This window comes from Canis lupus, chromosome X (genome assembly GCF_003254725.2).
Source record: "Canis lupus dingo isolate Sandy chromosome X, ASM325472v2, whole genome shotgun sequence".
Taxonomy (NCBI): Eukaryota; Metazoa; Chordata; class Mammalia; order Carnivora; family Canidae; genus Canis; species Canis lupus.
The window spans coordinates 30,624,272-30,646,472 of record NC_064281.1 but is presented as its reverse complement, the minus strand read 5'-3'; the positions used below and the strand labels follow the sequence as shown (position 1 = coordinate 30,646,472).

Here is a 22,201-nt window from a genome sequence, read left to right as displayed (position 1 = left end):
CACTGACTTTTTAAAAATATATATATATTCAATTGGTGTACTAAGTTGCAAATATTTGCAGATGATGACAGAAATAGAGAACTGCAACAAAGTTTTGAGTAAACTAATTCAGAATCCAGAATTCTGCATAGGAAGACATAAGTGAAAACTACAAGAGACATTCTGACACATGAAGGATACTATGGACTCTAACCCATATTGTGGGGGACCTCGTTTTGAATTATATAGATGCCTTAGCCAGCATGCTCTAACTCAGTTCACACCTTTCCTCTAACAGGCACCACTTCATTTGCTCTTGGGCCTAAGAGTCTACCTTCAGGAGGACTGATTCAGAGAGAAGTCCTGTGCAAGTGCTAGAAGTAGAGTCAGGCTAACTAGTAAGGAATCTTGGCTTTACAGGTGCCTGGAATGTGAGGGGGGATGGACACGTTCCATTGGATCCTCAGCCCCTCCTTGCCCTGTGAGGAGTGGCAAAGACAGAAAAAGGGTAAAGTGAGGCTCTGACAAGCATGAGGCCTAGGGCATGGACCTCAGTTGATTGGTGTGAAAGGAGGTTTTAGGTTGTATACTCCCAGAAGCAGATATTGAGCTACACATTGAGAACAAATAGGTTTTTTTTTTTTTTAAGATTTTATTTATTTATTTATTTAAGAGAAAGAATAAGCGGGGTTGGGGGTGGGAGATGGAGGGGAGCAAAGGGAGGAGGAGAAGCAGACTCCTCACTGAACAGAGCACTGAGCAGATGGAGCAGGGCTCCATCCCAGAACCCTGAGATCATGACCTAAGCTGAAGGCAGATGCTTAACCAACTAAGCCACCCAGGCACCCCTACAAATAGTTTATTTAATAGGTGATCTCAAGAAGCATAGATAGAGGAGTGGGAGACAGTGAAGAGAGGAGATCAATTCAGGTGATTTTAATACAGGGAATTAAAAAGTACAAACTTCCACTTATAAAATAAATGCCACCAGGTTTAAAAAGAACAGCACAGGGAATACAGTCAAAAATACTGTAATACCCTTATGGTGAGCATTTTGTAACATGTATTATTGTTGAATCACTATATTGTATGCCTGAAACTAATTTAATATTTATGTCAAACTATACTTCAATTAAAAATTTTAAACCTTTAAAGAAACATTTTTTTTTAAATGAGCAGGGTACCACTGTGGGCAATTGGGGCTTAATCCTGTTGAGGACCTCTGGAAGAATTCAGCTCAGGGTTATTCTAACCAAAGGGTGAGGAAGCTGGGTTATTTCTCTGCTAATCCCCATCCATCATCCGTTGAGAACTGCTCCTGCGGGCATTCACTGCCACTTCTGGCCTGATCCATGGATCAGGAGTGCTCCAAGGGCAGAGCACTCCCCTATAGCCAGAGAAAGCCCTCAAGAAGAAAGAAGCTTTCCATTCAAGCCATTGACCTACAGGGACGATTTAAATGCCCAGAGGACCTGGCAGAGCATGGATGGCATCTGCTACAGTGCAGAATTGGACGAGTCTTTGTGAAAACATGTCCCTTAAAGAGAATGATGGTATGATGGCATAATGTGGCCGGTAAAATTTCCAAATTTCTAAAGAGCAAAATGGTTTCTACCTCTGCTATTTTACATCTGAAGGGGCATGAATACAGAAGGATGAATCTCTTGATCCAGAGTGGCTTCTTATTTATAATATTTGATAATACTTCTATTTATGTTTATTACACAAATCAAATTACTTTGCATGTTTAAGAAAAGATACATATTATTTTAACAGTACATCTTCAAAAACAGAACTATGTTACCATGAGCTTCACTGTTACGATGAATTCCTTTTTGGAAGGAGAGAGACTGGCCCTATGCATTCCTTCGGGTCTTTACTCATGAACATTTCATGAATTGCAAAATGTACACTTAAGAATGTCCTTGGCTTCCACTTTCAGGCTCAGTATCATTAAAAAGTAAATATTTTTAGGAAAAACGAATGGTGTATAACATAAAGCTTTTGACACAAGCTTCATACTTTAACTTGTGCATTTCCACTTTTGTAGACTATAAAATAGCTAGTGATTCTTTATCTTTGATGACATTATAATACTATTGAGATGTTTAAATTTCCTATTCTAAACATTTCTTTTTACTTAAATTTCCTATTCTAAAGGTTTTCATCTCAATCTGTTTCTGTGTGAGCAAAATCAGGCATATTTTTTTTTTTTTTTTTTTTTTAAATTTTTATTTATTTATGATAGTCACAGAGAGAGAGAGAGAGGCAGAGACACAGGCAGAGGGAGAAGCAGGCTCCATGCACCGGGAGCCTGACGTGGGATTCGATCCTGGGTCTCCAGGATCGCGCCCTGGGCCAAAGGCAGGCGCTAAACCGCTGCGCCACCCAGGGATCCCAAAATCAGGCATATTTTTGGGCGATTTCTGTTAATAAAACAACACACTTTGATCAAACAATTCTTTCTCCTGATTTGCTTTAATGAGATTGCCACAACCCAAATACTTCTCTCAGAATGAAAGTAATCAATGAACAAAGGTGATAAAATGTGCCTGGAGTCCTTTTTTGCCAAGAGAAAATTACATTCTAAAATTATATATTTGTGTTTGAGTAGGATGGAATTAAAATAGCAATATTTTGACAATCTTTGAGACTACCTGTTTCCCCCATAGACCAGCTGAGAATGCTGGGGCTTCTGTTAGACATAGTATGGATTCCAACAGTGGTTCATTGCCAATGTGTGTTACTGTATAATATTAAATTATAATATGGTATATGCACATAGCAGCATATAATATGTGCTGTATAATTTACAGTTAATATGTATAATTAATTTGTGATATAAAATATAGTTCATACATATAACATAAACACATACAATAGCTAGATTTGTTTTACAAAGGATTTGAAGTAGTTAATATTCTTGCAAGAGGAACTGATTTTCTTGACATATAGATTTCAGTGCATTTGAAAATAAAGTTTCCATCTTTAACATTTGATGTGTTAAATGTTTCTCATAGTGAATTAAAATTCTAGCCAATCAGTCTCATTGTCATGGATACTTGTCTGATTGATGTGCTTGACTTTCTTTCTAGTTTTCCAGAGAATTTCCTCATATGGAGTTAGGCCTCAGGACAGTTTTTATCACTTGTTGTTTATCGATTACTTACATATATTGGCAGTAAATGGAAATAAAAGTAAAATGGTTAAATTTTTATTATTATTTTTCAAATTTATTATTGAGTTATAGTTGATATCCCATGTTTCAGGTGTACAACATGTGATTCAACGAATTCATACATTTGTATTATGTTTTTTATACTGTGTCCTACCTTAGGGTTGAAAAGATACTCCGAATGATGTTAGGATCTCACTAGGATTACAAAAATGGTAACCTTAGAGACAAAGTGACATTGCTCAAAGGGAAAATCAGCATAGATAAGTGAAACAAAGGATAGCCTGCCTAGCCAGTGTGAGGCCTTGAAGAAATAGCAAAGCTTTCCCTGGCTAAACAGCAAGGTAATGAGAATGTCTTCAACAAAGTAAGAGTAATTATTATGCTTATGTTGTCCAGCTGTCTGCCTTCTACCTTCTTTTTACTTTTTCTTTTTCTTAAAGATTTCATTTATGACTCATGAGAGACAGAGAGAGAGAGAGGCAGAGACATAGGCAGAAAGGGGAGCAAGCTCCCCGTGGGGAGCCCAATGTGGGACTCCATCTCGGGACTCCGGGTCATGCCCTGAACCAAAAGCAGACACTCAACCACTGAGCCATCCAGGTGCCTTGATGTTGTCAATTCTTAATGGTATTTGAGTAGTAGACTGAATATCCTGTGAAGGTCTAGAAGTGAGATTTGAAGATACAGTTTCTTCTTAAAAAATTAATAGCATACCTTATCATTTCTTTGTTTATTTGGAGAGAGCTGAGGGGAGGGGCAGAAGGAGAGAGAGAGAGAGATAGAGAGAGAGAGAGAATCTTAAGCAGGCTCCATGCCCAGCATAGACCTTGACATGGGGCTCAATTCCACAGTCCTGAGATCATGACCTAAGTAGAAATCAAGAATCCGATGCTTAACCAACTGAGCCACCCAGGCGCCCCAATTAATACCACATTTTCATTTAAAAAATAAAAGATCATTAAATTGTTCTTGCCTCTTTCTCTCTGTTGGATAAATCAAGCATCTTAAATTATTTACCTGCTATCCTCAATAATATAATTTGCACAGATTTAAGAAGGAAAACAAGAGTCTGGAGTGAAGGAAAAGTAAAATCTCCTAAGATATTATGGTGAGGATAAAACAGGACAATTAAGGGAGGAAACAATGCTGAAGTTACTAGGGAATTACAGAAAAGTTTTATCTTGTAGGTGCTGATGAAAAAGAAAGAAAGAAAGAAAGAAAGAAAGAAAGAAAGAAAGAAAGAAAGAAAGAAAGAAAGAAAATTATATAATGAAGTTCAGACCAGCAGGCGGAAATCTCTGAATGTCATGCTAAAATACTGAAAATCAATTATTTATTCATTCATTCAGGTAATGCTGGTGGGCTCTTATATGTGACAGAATCTGTGTTTAGTAGTAGATATGACGGTCTGAACAATGAAAACAAATAATGAGAGTTAGAAATTGTGTTTGAGAAAAAAATGTTCAGCAGATGGGAGACTAAAAAAATAGAGACCTGAGGTTCCTAAGGGGTTCAGTTGGTTAAGTGAACTTGATTTCGGCTCAAATCATGATCTCAGGGTTGTGAGATGGAGCCCTGCCTTGGGCTTTGAGTCAGTGGAGACTATGCTGGAGATTCTCTCTCTCTTTCTCCTTTTGCCCCTGTTCTCTCTCTCTCTCTCTCAAATAAATAAATCTTTTTAAAAAATTAGGCATATTGAAATTCAAGTGTTTTCAAGAAACTAAATTACGTAATTTTGAGCTTAATCCAGGAGCAGTAAAAGTCAGAAGTGATTCTCAATAATATGAGAAGAAATACTGAAGACTGAGGAGAGCCAGGTGAGAGATGGGCCTCCTGCAATCTAGGTAAAATACAAAGAAACTCAAGAGTGTGACTATGAAAAGGAAAGATCATATTTGGGGAGGGAGGAATGTCATTTGGAGTTTTCAAAAACCTCTTTCAGTGTACCTACTTAATAATACTTTTTATTTTTCCTTTTTTACAGAAAAATGTTTTCTTTATCATATTTGTCTACATTTAACTTTATGCTTATTTTTAAACACAGGGCAATATAGCATGGTGAAACTCATAATGTCATAAATTTTTTCTTTAAGATAAAATGCACATATTAAAGTAGAATTTGAGCACAGGGATGCCTGGTGTCTCGGTCAGTTAAGTGTCTGCCTTCTGCTCAAGTCATGATTTCAGGGTCCTAGGATCAAGCTCCATGTTGGGCTCCCTGCTCAGTGGGGAGTCTGCTTCTCCCTCTCCCTCTGCCCCTCTCCTCTGCTCATCTGTCCTCCCTCTCTTTTTCAAATAAATAAATAAAATCTTAAAAAAAAAAAGAATGCAAGTATAGTGCTCATGTACAGTGTTTCCTATATTTCTCTAACTGGATGAAATTGACTATAGGCAAGTATACTGAAAATATACTCATGAATTTTGTTTAAAGGTAAATTGTTTAATTAAGATTAATTATATGCAAAAGAAATGACATACTTAAAATACTATCCCCCAGTAGGTATAACATTTTGCTCGACAAAAACCAGAGAAAATAATAATTCTCAAATTAACAGGTCATTAATCTTGACCTTATGAAAGAACAAAGTAATTTGTTTCAAAAATAATTGAACCTAATATGTGAAACCTAATAAAGTTGTGATATTAGTAATGTAATTGTTCTCATTTTAAATTTGGGTCAAGTTTATAATGTAATGAGAGAGCAAACAAGGAGAATATTAACTTCATGAAAACAAACAGCAAGAAGTTTCCCTTTCCTCGACAGACAGTAAAGTACAGCATAAATAGGCAAAGTTTAAAACCCTAGAATCAGCTCTTACTATCCTCAGGACAAGTCACTGAACTGCTCTATAACTGCTCTGTCTCATTTTGGGACAGAGATGGTTCAATGAAGAACATATGATGCTATATTTAATTCACTTAAGCCAATGTGTAGAACATGATAGATACTAATTAAATGTTATTAATTGTTTTTGTTGTTATTATTAATTCATCAGGTAAACAGAAATGATCTAGGGGCACTTGACTGGCTCAGTCGGTGGAGCATAAGACTCATGATCTCCCAGTTGTGAATTTGAGCCCCATGTTGGGTGTAGAGATTACTTAAAAATAAAAACATATTTTTTTAAGGATTTATTTACTTAGAAAAAGAGAGACAGTGTGGGGGGGGGGGGGTCAGGAGCAGAGGGAGAGGGAGAGAGAAACTCAAACAGACTCCTCACTGAGCATAGAGTTCCGCACAGGGCTGGGTCTCAGGAACCATGAAATTATGACACCTCTACTTAACCTCTCTCAGCCTCAGTTTCACAGGTTCCTTTTTCCACAGGCTTCAGTGGTTGAGGTGACTCAGAATATTTCAATAGTAGGTGCAGATTTTTATCTTATGTTAAATGAAGAAATGTAACATGTCTCTCAGGGATGCTAATGCTCCAGAAAACAGTTATCACTAAATTTCTAAACAGAAAGTTCAAGTGCCAAACTTTCCTGAGTTTTTTCCTGCCCATCAACCTCTGTACAGCTGACTTTAAGTAGGTATCTGCTTAGATGGTGTGACATCAGTGGTGCCAAAATGTCTTTGTACAAATCTATTTTTTCACCAGGCTTCAATAGACTTTAAAAGGTCCATCTTTCCTTTGGATCTAAAGCAATGATGGCTTCAGAGGAAAGCAAGTTGGTTAGCTGATCTGAGTAATGCAATGAACAAACATATAATCTAGAAAGAGCCTTAGGAATTGTGATCAAAGGCTGGTACAAGTTAATAGAGTCAAACTTGTCATGTGAGAAGCACACAGCTAGCAGCAATTCCAGGATCCTGATGAGTGCTCTCTCTCTTTATTCCCACTTGCCTGAACATCTGTTAAGATCCAAATATTGTTTTTATGCACCAGAATAAATGGTCATCAAGAATACTCTTCAAGCTCAGAAATCTCCTCCCTAGAGGAAAGTGAGTGCCATATGACTGATAAACGTTAAGAATCCATAAAATGGGGCACCTGGGTGGCTCAGTCAGTTGGGCATCTGCCTTCAGCTCAGGTCTTGGTCCTACGGTCCTGGGATTGAGCCCCACATCAGGCTCTTTTCTCAGTGGGGAGTCTGCTTCTCCCTCCGCCACTCTCCCCTGCTTGTGATCTTTCTCTCAAATAAATAAATAAAATCGTTAAAAAAAAGAATCCATAAAATGATGGATCCCTTTAAGCTAAGGTATTAAGGAAAGGCAATCTATAGGAGCTAGCACTGTAATTGAGGCTTGGAGAATGGCTAGCACATTTATATGTAAACTTAGAGGTGGTTGTAAATCCAGGGAAAGTGGATGACAAGAATAAATTCTCAGAATATGGAATTTTCCAAATTGACTGAGACACTGCACCTTTGGGAAATTTGGGGACTTGAGGCTGCAAAGGTATATTCATGTCAGTGATTGTTTGCAGCACTCACTGAGTACTGGGGAGTCATGAGAAATTTTTATGTGGAAGTATAACATAAAATAGTTCTTTGGAAAATTACTATGGCAGTCTAAGATTAGAGAAAATATTTTAGGTTTATGAAATCAATTTGGTAGATATTTGCAGTAATCTAGCCGTTAAGTCACAAAGTCATGAACTAAAGTGGTAAGAATGGATATGGACAAATAAGGGCAGAGGCAAAAGAAAAATCAAAGTATGTTTTGTAGGACTTGTATGCCAAGCCAGCCTACAAACACTACTACTACTCCAATTACAAAGATTCTCAAAATGGTTAGTCAAACCAAGTTTGTTTTGCTTTCACATAGGTTAAATAGTTCAAATGACTTTGACTGGACTGAGGATATAAATATGAATGCAAAAAGTTCTCAGGATTTCCATAGTTTCTCCAGCTTAGAGATCAATGCAACCCATACTGAGTGAGATCAGGTGTAGCCTGTGGAAAAGTTTGTGTATGTGTATGTTCTGCTCTTTAAGTTAATCATACAGAGCTGGGGCCAGGTAAACATTCGCATACAAAATCTTATGTATCTGTGATTACCACAGAGACTAGGAAATGAGACCGTCTACTCAACATGAGAAGAGATGAGTCTTGGTAATTAAAGTGCTCAGGGAAAGATCTGAAGAGTCCTTTGGAAACTACCATGTTAGGAAAACATAAAATTGATGAAAATATGGCAAAGCAGGGGTGGAAAAGACAGTGAGAGTGCACAAAATTTTAGGAATAACCCATATTTGTGCTTTCCTTACCATTTTGCAGGAATTCGCATAATAGTAGGGGTAAGGTTAATCTACGATAGATAAACTTCTGTAACATCGAGAAACATCAAATAAGTAAGAGATTCAAGGGCACATTTGAAATAACTGACCATGAGCTCTATGCTAATTACCAAGATGCTGTCAGACATTTTTATGACATCACCTTACATTTCCAAAGATAATGGCAAGAGACAAATAAAGGAAAACCTTGATTCTGGGATTAGATAGCATATTTTAAAAAATGAAAGTAGGGTCCTCTGGGTGGCTCAGTCAGTTTAGTGTCTGACTTCAGCTCATCTCATGATCCCATGGTCCTGGAATCAAGCCCCACATCAGGTTCCCTTCTCAGAGGGTAGTCTGCCCTTCCCTCTCCCTCTCCCTCTACCCTTCCCTCTTCCTCCACCCCTCCACCCACTTGTACATGCTCTCTCTCCTCTGTCTCAAATAAATAGATAAAATCTTTTTCAAAAATGATAGTAGAGAAGTAAGTAAATGATGCAGAGAGACCAGTTTAGGTTATAAACTTATGATGAATGACTGCTGAAGAATAATGGTCTGAATTTATCTATGATGTTCTATCCGTGTTCCATTTGCCTTCTTTTGAGTCTGGGGGAATAGATTTGGAGATGACTAAGCAAATATTTAAGGAAATAGCAGTTCAAGCTTAGGTAGGAAGATATGGATAAATTTGAACCCAGTTAGGGGTAGAGTGGGTAGGATGGGCAGAAAGATCACAGAAAACTAAGGAACTGAACCAGGTAAGAAAGGTAGAATCAAAGATTGTTTGATGGGAGGGTCCATACCTAACACAGAAGGTGTAGAGAACTGGAGCAAAGAAGATATTGCATAAATAGTAGACTGAATTCAAATGCTATTAGTGAGCAGGAGGGAAATTTTTAAAAGGCATAAACATGGCATAAACTTTTAGTTCTGTTTCACTCCATCATCCTTTGCCACTGTAACAGAACATACTGTAATGGAGGTGTCCACTGGCTCACTCCTCAACTTTGGGTGTACTTCACATCAAATGTCACCACCACAGTAGTCCTTAACATCTTCTGAAATCTTCTCATAACTTTCAAGAATTTTGTTTTACAAAGTCCATTAAGAATTCATGAAAAAGGGGTGGCATAGTCCATAAATGTCCAACTGTTTATTTTGGCTCAGGTCATGATCTCAGGGTCATGACAATAGAAATATTCATCTCAAAAAATTCGTATATGGCTTCTATGAGATAAAGTAACAACAGTGGCTGGTAGGATTGTTTTATGAACACTACCTGAGTTTCACTTTAATGTGTCCTCGTCTGGAATTCTGGCTCACTTGTTCTACTTCCAGTCTATTGCTTTACGTTTCTTTTCCTTTATAACATTAGGGGGAAAATTTCACAAGAGAGTAGTATAAATCTATTTTAAAACTTTCAGTGAAGTAGTATCTTTTATCATTTTTTTGCATGTAATCCAGGGATGTAAACTGACTTAATGAATTTCACTTTTAATCATCAAATGACAGCTCTACAATTGAACTATTCTTTTTGTGAAGAGCAACAACTCCCTCAGAATTGGCATGATTATTTTTAGACAAAACATAATGAACCTCAGTGTCCTGTTGTATATAAGGCAGCAAAGTCTGCTACTTATGAGAAGGAACACGTGAGGGATCATGAACTGTGCATTGTTGAATTAAGAATATTTGTGACAACCGTGAAAGAAGCTTCTGGGCCAGTAGTTATTGAAATGAACAGAATAATTAAATAATTACACTTGATATGCTTTTCCTTTATATAAGCTTTTTTGTATTGGTCTAATTATCATTTGTAAGGCTGTACATTTCAAGACATGCTTAACAAATATGTGCTCTTCTGACATATTTGCATAGAAAATTTCAGAAGGAATTTAGGGAAGTAAAGGCAAGTCAGGGTGTAAAATGCAAAGTGAGGGTGGATTACTGTAAATGTTGCTGGTTACATAAGAGATTTGCAGGTCTTATTATTTTGAAAAATATTTGTGAAACATGATTATGATAGCTCTGCTCAGAGTTTTCCCTTACAGTTGAATTAATGTTGCCATTATGCTCTGAAAAAAATTGAGCAGTCAAGGAAAGGCTAATTTCATTTTTATTGATATTACTATTGGAAGACTTGTACATGCTTTTAAACACTAAGTACAATTGTTTTTTGAACAGCTGTTAACTAATATGAAATAACATAAGAAAAGTAGACTATAAATTTTCACACATATATGAAAATCTCCCTATTTGTTCTGGCCAAAGATGTGTATTAACGTGTGTGTGTGTGTGTGTGTGTGTGTGTGCATGCAGCAGTCTTTAAAAAAAAGTTGCATTCATTTTCAATTGTTCTTAAGTATAAAGCAATTATTCACCAAGGATCTATAATTAAGAAACCCTTGATAAGCACAGTAGTTCTGAACAAGGCTGACCTTCAACCAGTTATGTTCTGCTTGTTAAAATATTGCAATAGTTGCTTTTATTATAGTGTAACCCTTGCCATTCTAACCACCACAGGCCCTCCCTCAGAACCCTCTGGATCTCCCAGTAATCTGGTAACAACTAAGGAGTTAATACATAGTGTATTAGGGGGCCTCAGAATCTTGCTCAGGTGTCCTTTCAGATTGGTAAAGACTCTAATCTATGCTTTTTAATTATATTTAATATTAGTACTGGATAGAAAGATGGATATGATATGGCTTCTGCCTCCCAGGAATTTATATCTGGTGGTAGAAATAGATAGTCATAAATCATCTCAGTACAAGGTATACTCTGATATATCGAAAATTTAAACAAAGTGCTGGGGAGCATGGTGGAAAGAGATTAATCACAACAGTGAGGATGTGAGAAGTCTTCTTAGGAGATATAGGGATTTACTTGAATCTTGAAGGATGAACTGGGATTTATCAGCCAATATGGATGCAGGAGGGCATTTCAGCAGATGAAACAACCTTAATTTAAACACAGAGGAGGCAATTTCTATAAATAGTGAATAAAGAGGTATGTTTGGAAGGTGTGTGTGATTTGAATGCAGAATGACATATGGGCAGAATTTGTAGGGTGGAGTTTTTGTTTTACTTCTTATTGAAGTGGGAGCCATTGAAGATTCAGGAGGAGTCAAGAGGCATGAGTCAATAAATTTAGAAATCTGGAGGTACTATATTAAACAAATGGTGAGGGAGAGATAGAGCACCTAAATCTGGGAGATCGTCTAGAAGCTTTTGGTAATAATTTAGATCATGTAACAATAATCTTTTCTGTAAATGTTCAGAGAGTAAAGGTTTTATGCTTGCAGGTCATCTGGTCTCTGTTGTAACTACTGGAATCCACTGTTACAGCATGAAAGCAGCCTTAGACAATATCTAAATGAATGTGAGTGACTGTGTTCCAATAAAACTTTACTTACGAAAACAGATGGCAAGCCAGTTTTGGCACACAGGCCTGTTCATTCCTTTTCTAGATCATCAGTTATTAGCGTTAAGTACCTTATTTTGAGTTTCTCACAAAGCAAACTCTGAAACAGGGATTTGAATGCACATAATTTATTTGGAAACACCTGTTATCTTAGGAAACACCTGAAGTGGGAAAGTAGGAGCCCAAAGAGTGAAAGCCAATAATAGGTAGAATTAGAAACAGATTACTACCAAAATCTGGAGTACCTCACTGGGGACCTTATTAGAGACAATGTGGAATACCCCTCAGAATTGCACAATATGCAATGAAGAAGCTGGATATGTATTCATCATATCCCATTATTTGAGGGACACCCTTGAGATATTATCCCCTAAATATTTCTGACATAAACAGGCTACATATGCTCCCATGACAAAGAATGCCTTCAGGCAGAGAGATGCAGGAAAACATTAGTGGATATGAGAACCATTGTGGAGAGTAGGTGAGCTAGGAACAGTATGTGCTTCAATGGGCATCACGGCATATAGGTGAATAGGAAACATTTTTAAGAGAAGGTGAAGTTGAAATGTGTCCCTTTACTGACCTCCAATCAAGACCCACAAGTCTGTGGGAGGAACATTTATTTTAAAGCCAACATGAAGGCAGCCCTGGTGGCGCAGCAGTTTAGCGCCACCTGCAGCCCAGGGTGTGATCCTGGAGACTGGGGATGGAGTCCCACATCCGGCTCCTTGCATGGAGCCTGCTTCTCCCTCTGCCTGTGTCTCTGCCTCTCTCTCTCTCTCTATGTCTATCATGAATAAATAAATAAAATCTTTTAAAAATAATTTAAAAAAAGCCAACATGATGTGGACTAAAAGTAGAATGGCCACTTGAAATCAAAGTTAATGGTAAATGGATATAGGTCCATGAGGAACAGGAAGATAGTTTTAAGAGAAATAAACAGTAAAAGAGTCTGTCACAGGTTGGGTTCCAAAGGAAGCAGTTTTGAAGATGCAAGATGTTTATTAGGAACTGCTGATGCCATCGTGTGTGTGTGTGTGTGTGTGTGTGTGTGTGTGTGTGTGTTGGTGGGGGCGGAGAGAGTATAAAACAGAAATGGAGAAAGGTAGGTACATGTTGAGCTGGGATGCAGTCCCAATGGAGGCCTCTGTCAGCCTCATGGGGCATGCAACAACTGAGCTCACCCTCCAGAATTGCCACCAGTCAGGGCAAATGGGCCAGGTCTTTATAGCCCTGTGTTGGTCAGTCATTGGAAGTTGGTTTGCTTTGGAAAGAAGCATGATCTTGGATGAAGCCGTTTTCTTCAGCTGAGGAAAACCTGACAGAAGGCTAGTAGCCAAAAGGACCCTACAGGACCCCAACAACTGAGGGAGTAATTCCTGGTTGGCGCTTGATAATTTCCACCACAGCTACATTTGATGATGATTGGATAGAGAGAGACTAGGGAGAAAAAATAGGCAAATATGGTAATGGCACTGAGAGACCCTAGAGCAGGTGATGCCAGTAATTTAAAGAGAGGGGAAAATTCAGCGGATAAAATCCCAGTTAAATTTTGAGGTCAAAATTACCTTTTTTTGCCAACAGATTATCAGGAAATGAAAATATATTAAACAAGTTGTCCTACACGTGAAAATATGAAAGCTAGTTTCACAAATACCACATCATCTCAGTGAGAGAAAAAGAAGCAAAACAAAGCAAGCAAGCAAACACACTATGTGTGAAGTTCATTTTTCTTAAGACCGTGGCAGAAATAATATTAATGATATCACACTTTAAGACATGATGAAAGTTAAGATTCTTTTTTGAATAACAATAAAATGACCTCTCTGGTGTGGATATAAATTATAATTAGAAAAGCCAATTTTACTGTCTATTATTGCAGAATTGCTACAGAACAAGTTGTAGAAATGTAGTAGTATGGCCTGTTATTTACTTGAAGTAGTGAAATATGCAAGTAGATTTCCATTTTTGTCAGGAAGAAGTTTGTTTTGCACAAGACAAATTTAAGTGAATATGATTGGGCCTAAGTGGTTAACTTGTGCTTTAGTAACAGCATCCTTAAATTTATTTTGATTGCAATGACATAATATGATTCACAAACGTAATTTAAAGATGGTTATAAAAGATGCATGTTCATAAGATAGAGAGATCTCACTTCTAATGCGGTATTATGAAAATTAACTTGCACAATTAGAGGTTGTATAATGTGGTATAACCTGCACATCGTTTTTCTGATAATTTTCTCCAGTTGCTCTTTAATAATCTACATAGAACTCATACTTCTGAGGTGTGTGTCTCAGGCATGACAGGTCTGAATTTCTTATGAGGATGTTACCCTTATCAGCTTGATGCTCACCAGCTTATGAATATCAGGACAATAATATACGTTTAAAAGGAAAACTTCCATAACAATAAACAGGTAAGTGCTTAAACTTACAGGGCCACCTTCAGGACCACTTTTCTGTGCTACCAGTTCCCTACTTCCAGAACCTACTATGTACAGTATAGCTGTTTTGAGCCCATTTTTTGACACAGATTCCTTTGGCAGTCTAAAAAATATATACCCAGAATACTACTTGTATATAAATAAAAATATATGTATAGCAAAGGAAAGCAATAATTTGGAAATAGTGCTGTCAAAATAAAAATGAAATGCATTTGTGATGTAGGATATGTGCTCCTTAGCATAGTGAACAACACAATATAGGGAGTGGTCCCATAATTTTTATAATTCCAAGATGTATATCACAACCATTACATGATTTCCAAATACCTGGGAGTTTTACTGGTGACCTAGTCATAGGTACTTCTTCCTCATTAGGTTGTCCACATTCATACTTGAAGGAAACGATACATTTCAGTGAGATGTTAGTGAAAACATAAATGTTATTTTTTCCTCTGATTCTTCAACACTTTTCAATCCTCTGAATCCTATACTTGGGCATCTTGGGGGGACAGACTCCATGGATGCTAGGTTGGAAACCCATGATAGGTCCTGCTCTATTGCCCTCTGCCAGGGCCACATTTATGGTGAATTGAGTATTGACAAGTCAGTCCAGTGGTCCCTCTGCACCATCTACTTCAATGAAATCCTCTTCTGAGGGCATTCCTTTGATGTAAATGATGCCAGATGGTGAAGGAATGTACATTCCTGAACAAGAGGTTTAAACTTTAATTCATAGACATTTTTCAGCCTTTGATACTCTTCTGATAGTACACCGGTGTGATGCAAGCAGGGATTTATCCTTGTAACTCTGTTAGTGGTGAACAAAATGGCTTGCAACAGAGGCCAGTGTTGAGCAAAGCATAAAGAGGAAATAGGAGTTGAGTTGATCTATCATCGGCTCTATCCTGATCTTAAGAATGAAGAATGAATTAGTAGGCAGGGTGATGAATTATTAGGACCTGATGAATGTGGAATTGTAATAAAGTGGCAAAGCTCTCACTGATAGTATTTCCTGGCCAAGTAAATAGGAAAGTTGTTACAATACAAAAGCAGAGAAATGAGAAGTTAAAATATGTCTGGGGAAGCAAGGTTATTTGTATCATTTAATGGCTGAGGAAATGTCCAATGGGCATTTGTTAATCTTGAACTGAAGTTCTGGGGGAGACTGATCTAAGATCTAGTTTGGGAGTCATATGGAACAAGATGCTGTATGGATGGGTGCTGGGTGATTCAATGGTTGAGCATCTGTCTTTGGCTCAAGTCGTGATCCTGGGGTCCTGGGATTGAGTCCTACATCAGGCTCCCTGCAGGAAGCCTGCTTCTCCCTCTGCTTATGTCTCTGCCACTCTATGTCTCTCATTAAGAAAAAAATAAAGATCTTTTAAAAAAAGATGCTATATGGATTTGTGAGTATGGTAAGATATCTGAGGAACGAGGTACAGGACAAGAGAAGAGCAGAGGGGTAAAACAAAACTTTGGGGGATGCTACATGAAGGGGGAGTGGAGAATTTGTGAAAGAAGACCCTCAGACACAGAAGACAAAGTAATAGAACAGTATTGCATAAGGTAAGCAGTTATAAGGTGAACAGATTCTGGGGCCAAAGGTACAGCATGGCGACTATAGTTAACCACACTGTACTATATATGTGAAAGTTACTAGAGAGTAAATCTCAAAGATTCTTACCACAAAAATAAATAATGGTAACTATGGGAGGTGACTGATGTGTTAACTGACCTTGCTGTGGTGATCATTTTGCAACACACACATATATCAAATCATCACATTGTACCCTCTAATATATACAATGTTATATATCAATTTTATCCCAATAAAGCTGGGAAAAAAGAGAAAGAATTTGCCAAACTGTCTTCTGAAGTGACCATAACACTCTGCTGTCCCACCACCTATGCATGAGAGCTTCCCTTGCTCCACATGCTTGCCAGTATTTTGGTGTTGTTAGTGTTCTGAATTTGGGCCATTCTAATAGGTGTGTAATGATATCTCACTGATGTTTTCTAGTTTTTAAAAGATTTTATTTATTTATTCACAGAGAGAGGCAAAAAACATAGGCAGAAAAAGAAGCAGACTCCCTCTGGGGAGCCTGATGCAGGACTCAACCCCAGGACTCCAGGATCATAACCAAAACCAAAGGCAGATTTTCAACCACTGAGCCACCCAGGAGTCCCTCTCACTGATGTTTTAATATTCATTTCCCGGATGGCATTTGATGTGGGGCATCTTTTCATATGTTTATTTGCCATCAAAATATTTTCTCTAGTCAGGTGTCTATTATGGTCTTTGGTTCATTTTTTTTTTTAATTTTTTATTATTCATGATAGTCACACAGAGAGAGAGAGAGAGAGGCAGAGACATAGGCAGAGGGAGAAGCAGGCTCCATGCACCGGGAGCCTGACGTGGGATTGGATCCCGGGTTTCCAGGATCGCGCCCTGGGCCAGAGGCAGGCGCCAAACCGCTGCGCCACCCAGGGATCCCGGTTTATTTTTTAATGTAGTTGTTTGTTTTGTTATTGTTGAGTTTTAAGAGTTATTTTTATACAATAGTTCTTTATCTGATGTGATTTTGCAAATATTTTCTCCCAGCCTTTGGCTTGTCTTCTCATTCTCTTGACAATGTCTTCCACAAGCCAGAGTTTCTCATCTTAATGAAATCCAGTTTATCAATGATTTCTTTCATGGATCAGGCCTTTGATGTTATGTCAAAAAAGTCACTGCTGTACCCAAGATCATCTAGGCTTTCTTCTGTGTTATTTTCTAAGAGATTTATAGTTTTGGATTTTATATTTTGGTCTGTGATTCATTTTGAGTTCAGTTTTGTAAAGAGTGTTAAGTTCTGTGTCTAGATTATTTTTTCCCATATGGATGTCCAGTTGTTCCCACACCATTTTTTGAAAAAATTACTTTTGCTGCTTTGTATTTCTTTTGCTCCTTTGTCAGATATCAGTTGATACTCATGTGAGTCTATTTCTGATCTTTACATTCTGTCCTATCCACTTATTTGTCTTTTCTTTCACCAAAACCACACTGTCTTAATTACTATAGCTTGATAGTAAGACTTGAAGTTGGGTAGTGTTGGTCTTTCAGATTTGTTCTTCTCCTTCAATAGTGTGTTGGCTATTCTGTATCTTTCACTTTTTTTTCTTTTTTTAAGTAAGCACTAGGCCCAACTGGAACTTGAACTCATGACTCTGAGATCAAGAGTTGTGTGCTCTACCCACTGAGCCATCCATGCATGCATCCCTCTTTTGCTCTTCTGTATAAACTTTAGAATAAGTTAATAACTACAAAAAAAACTTGATTGGGTTTGATTGGGATTGTACTGAATCTGTACATTATTTGGAAAGATTTTGCTGTTAAAAATTTAGTATGTTGACCTTGACTGATAGACCAAAATATTTCCAAACATTAAACAACAAGAATATTTTCATATAGCATTTACTTACAGTACCAAGTCTTTAAATGTTCCAGCACACTACATGGACACAGTTCAAGCTGTCCACAAGCTGCTTTAACTCTGTTTATGTTAGAGAATTAAATCCTGAGAACTCATAATTAAGGTGATTTCCAGTTATATTTAGTAAGTTTAATCTCTATCCTGAACATTCTTTTTTTTTTTTATTTTAAGGATTTTATTTATTCATGAGAAACACAGACAGAGAGAGCCAGAAACATAGGCAGAGGGAGAAGCAGGATCCATGCAGTGAGCCTGATGCGAGACTTAATTCCAGGACCTCAAGATCACGACCCGAGCTAAAGACAGAGAGGCTCAACCACTGAGCCACCCAGGTGCCCCTACACTGAACATTCATAATATAGTAGTCTGAAATTCAGTCCTATTACTCATGACCTTTAATAGTAACAAATAGTCAGTTAAGTTTGTAGCTCCAGAAGATAAGTAACAATGATCAATTTTAACATAATTAACAAATACCTTATATTTTTGTTCAATAGGAGCTGTAAAAGTGTTTTTTTACTTGCTTGAAAAGTGATTGTATTCATTTAGTTCTCAAAAGTGTGAATTATAGCTAAAACACATTTCTAAAAATTTGCAATTCAGAAGTTAGAACACTGGAAAGAGATCTATTATGACATTGGCACAAGAAAGCCTCATCCAAACAATTGCAAACAAGTTTTTATTCAGCTTTGGTAAAGACTTGACATCAGAAAACTTCTGTTTAATGTCTAAATAAAATGTTTAATGTGAGCACAATAAAGTTGTTCTTATGTTAGGCCTACATTAAAGCAAGATAGAAATAGTTTTTATAGTCAACATTCTGCCACTCTCTGAAATGATACACTTTCCAGAAAGATATTTATTACCAGCTGCCATCTTTAAAGTGACAAATTCAATTCAAAATTTGATTTCTAATATTATGTGTAATGAGAAGCACCACTTGCCCTGTGCATTTTTAAAAAGTGATGCCAAACACAAGTATTACCATTTATTTTTGTATTTTCATTTAACTTTGGGAAGAATATTTATGTTATCTACCACATTGTAATGGCAAAATGGCATGTCTCATACTTTGCAATTTCCTATTTAACTATTATTGCGAAAAGAACATATTCAGAAGCCAAACAATTTGGTTTTCAATGCTTTCTTAAAATATCCCTTTGAAAACGTTTCAAGGTAAAGTGAAGGTTATATTTCAATTGATTTTTAGCATTATTCTTGTTCTTAAGACAATATCCCATAATCATAACAGTTGACCTGAAAAAAACATCTATTTTTACAGATTTTATTTATTAATTTATTTGAGAGAGAAAGGAGAGAGAGCGTGAGAGGGAGGAGAAGCAGACGGGGAGGGAGAAGCAGAAGGAAAGGAACAAGCAGACTCTGTGTCAAGAGCAGAGGTGAGGCTGGGCTTCATCCCAGGACTCTGAGATCATGACTAGAGCCAAAATGAAGAGTTGGCTGTTAACTGACTAAGCCCCAAAACACTCCCTTTTCTTTCTTTTAATTGAGAGATCTTTGAGATTTCTCTTCCTTCTTGAATATAAGCCAAACTACTTCTTATATCCTGAGTAAGCCATCCTTTAATTTTTGTCATTTAAATGATGTGCAGCTATTTCAGGGCTTCCAACAATATTTTAATAACTAAGAATCACCTTACATAAAATCTAGTTTCGATTTATTTTATGTATCCTAAGAATATGTAATATTTTTTCAAAAATGATTTTTTAAAAATCAAAGTTCATCATCAAAATATGATTGCTTTTTATATTCCCATGTTACATGGAAAACAGACTCTGAATCTACCTATCACTTATTGTCTCTGAGACCTGAGCCAGGTTATTCAACTCTGATCCTCAATTTCCTCATCCATGGAATGATAATATAAATACTCCTTACATAATGAACTGTTAGGCCATCAATGGGTGATGGTGCTGTGAAGCCCCTAGCATAGAACATGCAGAAGGCACTCAATAAATGTTAGGTCTCCCCATCATTTTATGCAATTGGATAAACATGACTTCAACTCCCAATTATGTTATTCTCTGGTTGTGTCACATTGAGTTATTGACTTAACCTCACTGAATGTCAGGTTTCTTATTTGGAAAAGACAGATAATATTTAACCTTTCAGGATGGTTATAGGCAGTAAATGAGAATAAATGAAATGTGCTAATCTAGTAGGGGCTCAATTAATGTTTATCACTCTTATTTAATATGGTAATTTTCATCTCTACCTTATCCCTGACCCTCACATTTTGTAAAACAGAGTTTTCAACATAGGAAAAGTAATGTAGGGGGCATATTTTGCATGTTAGCACTGTGTTAATAGAAATTTACCTATTTTTAAAAAAGATTTAAAAAAATATTTATTTGAGAGATAGAGAGCATGCACAAGCAGGAGGAGGGGCAGAGGGAGAGGAGAAGAAGATTCTGTGCAGAGCAGGGAGCCTGACACAGGATCCTGGGATCATGACTTGAGCTGAAGGCAGACACTTAATGGAATGAGCCAGCCAGACACCCCTGACATTTACCTTTTAATCTTCAAATAAAACATGCCCCAGAGAAAATCTGTTATACAGCTGGCCTAGAAGATGCAAGGCACAAATGTAAAATGGTAATCAGTTTCATTTTTCTATATCATCTAATAACTGCTGAACAACCCAGCACTCCTTTTTAAAAAGTACTAACACTGGGGTACCTGGATGCTTCAGCCACTTAAGTGTCTGACTTAGGCTCAGGTCATGATCTCAATGTCTTGGGATGGAGTCCTGCCATTGGCCTCCATGCTCAGTGGGGAGTCTGCTTATCCCTCTCCCTTCCCTCTCCCCATCCCCTAACTCTAGCTGTTTTTCTGTCTCTCAATATTTATTTGAGATTTATTAATCTTTTTTTTAAAGTAAATACTAACAACGTATATATGTATATGTATATATGCCTGTATGTATGTATATATTTATGTATGTATATGTATATATATTATTTTCTAATCCCTAAGAACATTTGATAAAGGTACAATTATTTCTACTATTATTTCTACTATTTCTATTATTTCTACTATTCTACAAAGGAAGAAACTGAGGCACAAAAGAGTTTAAGTAAGTTGTAAGTAAGTAAGTAAGTAAGTTGTTGACATTCACATAACTTGTCAGTGGCAAAGCAGAGATTTGAATTATGGCAATTTGTTTCTAGAATCTTTGCTTAGTATTTCTGTGCCATACTATCTCTCTTTAATGTTGAAAGAAACATAGTGAGGCTCTTTTCCGGTTATTGCAGCAGAGCACGCTGAGCAGCAAAGTTTCCCCTGACACCCTGTAGGAGGCTGTGTGGGAAGTCCTGCACAGGAACCAGTGCAAGTGCTGGAAGCTTTTGGAGATGGTGGAGCAGCAGATTGACTTGAAGAACTCTGACCCTCAGAAAGACAGATGCTTCTCCTTGGGCACAATCAGGCTTACATCCAGTCCTCACCTCAAGTTCTCCATATGTATTGTGGGGAACTAGCAACACTATGATGAGTCCAAGGCTGTGGATATTCCCCACATGGACATTGAAGCGCTGCAGACACTCAACAAGAATTGAAAAAAATAATACAAGAGCTATGATGCCTTTTTGGCTTCAGAATCTCTGATCAAGGGGCACCTGGGTGCCTCAGTGGTTGAGCATCTGCCTTTGGCTGAGTGCTCCATTGGACTCCCTGCAGGGAGCCTGCTTCTCCCTCTGCCTATGTCTCTGCTTTCTCCCTGTGTCTCTCATGAATAAATAAATGAAATTTAAAAAGGGGAAAAAAAAAAAAGAATCACTAATCAAGGAGATCCTACGAATCCTAGGACCCAGACCTACATAAAGCTGGGAATTTCCCTTCCTTGCTGACCCACAATGAGAACATGGTGGCCAAAGTAGATGAAGTAAAGCCCATATCAAATTCCAGATGAAGAAGGTGCAGTGTCTGGCACTAGCTATTGGCCACATAAAAATGACAGATGATGAGCTTGTGTAAGCATCCACTTAACTGTCAATTTCCTCGTGTCATTGTTCAAGAAGAATTGGAAGAATGGCGGAGCTTTATACATCAAGAGCATCATGGGCAAGCCCCAGAGTCTGTACTAAGACACAACTTAATAAATCCTAGTGCTATCATTAAAAAAGGAAAACAAACAAACAAACAAACAAACAAAAGAAAGGAAGGAAGGAAGGAAGGAAGGAAGGAAAGAAAGAAGGAAAAAAGAAAGAAGAAAAGAAAGAAAGAAAGAAACTAAATTTAGGGACTATAACACGACAGAAAATGCTAAGATATTATCTAGTGTAAGCTTTTGCTTTTTCTGTCTTCTCTTTCCTCTCACTATTCTCTTACAGGAAAATGCCTAAAAAGCTATGGCCAGATAGTTATACATCTCTTTTTTGAAAACTCTCTAACATGATACATGTATATGGTGGATTTTGGACTCCATTTGGCTTCTACCTTCTACTAGTTTGTCTCACTGAGAAAG

At 37.3% G+C, this 22,201-nt stretch overlaps 1 pseudogene; it reads left to right on the top strand.

Annotated features, from left to right (window-relative positions):
• The first annotated feature begins 1,331 nt into the window (after positions 1–1,331).
• LOC112655422 (60S ribosomal protein L10a-like) lies at positions 1,332–21,821 on the top strand (annotated as a pseudogene).
• The last annotated feature ends 380 nt before the right edge of the window (positions 21,822–22,201 follow it).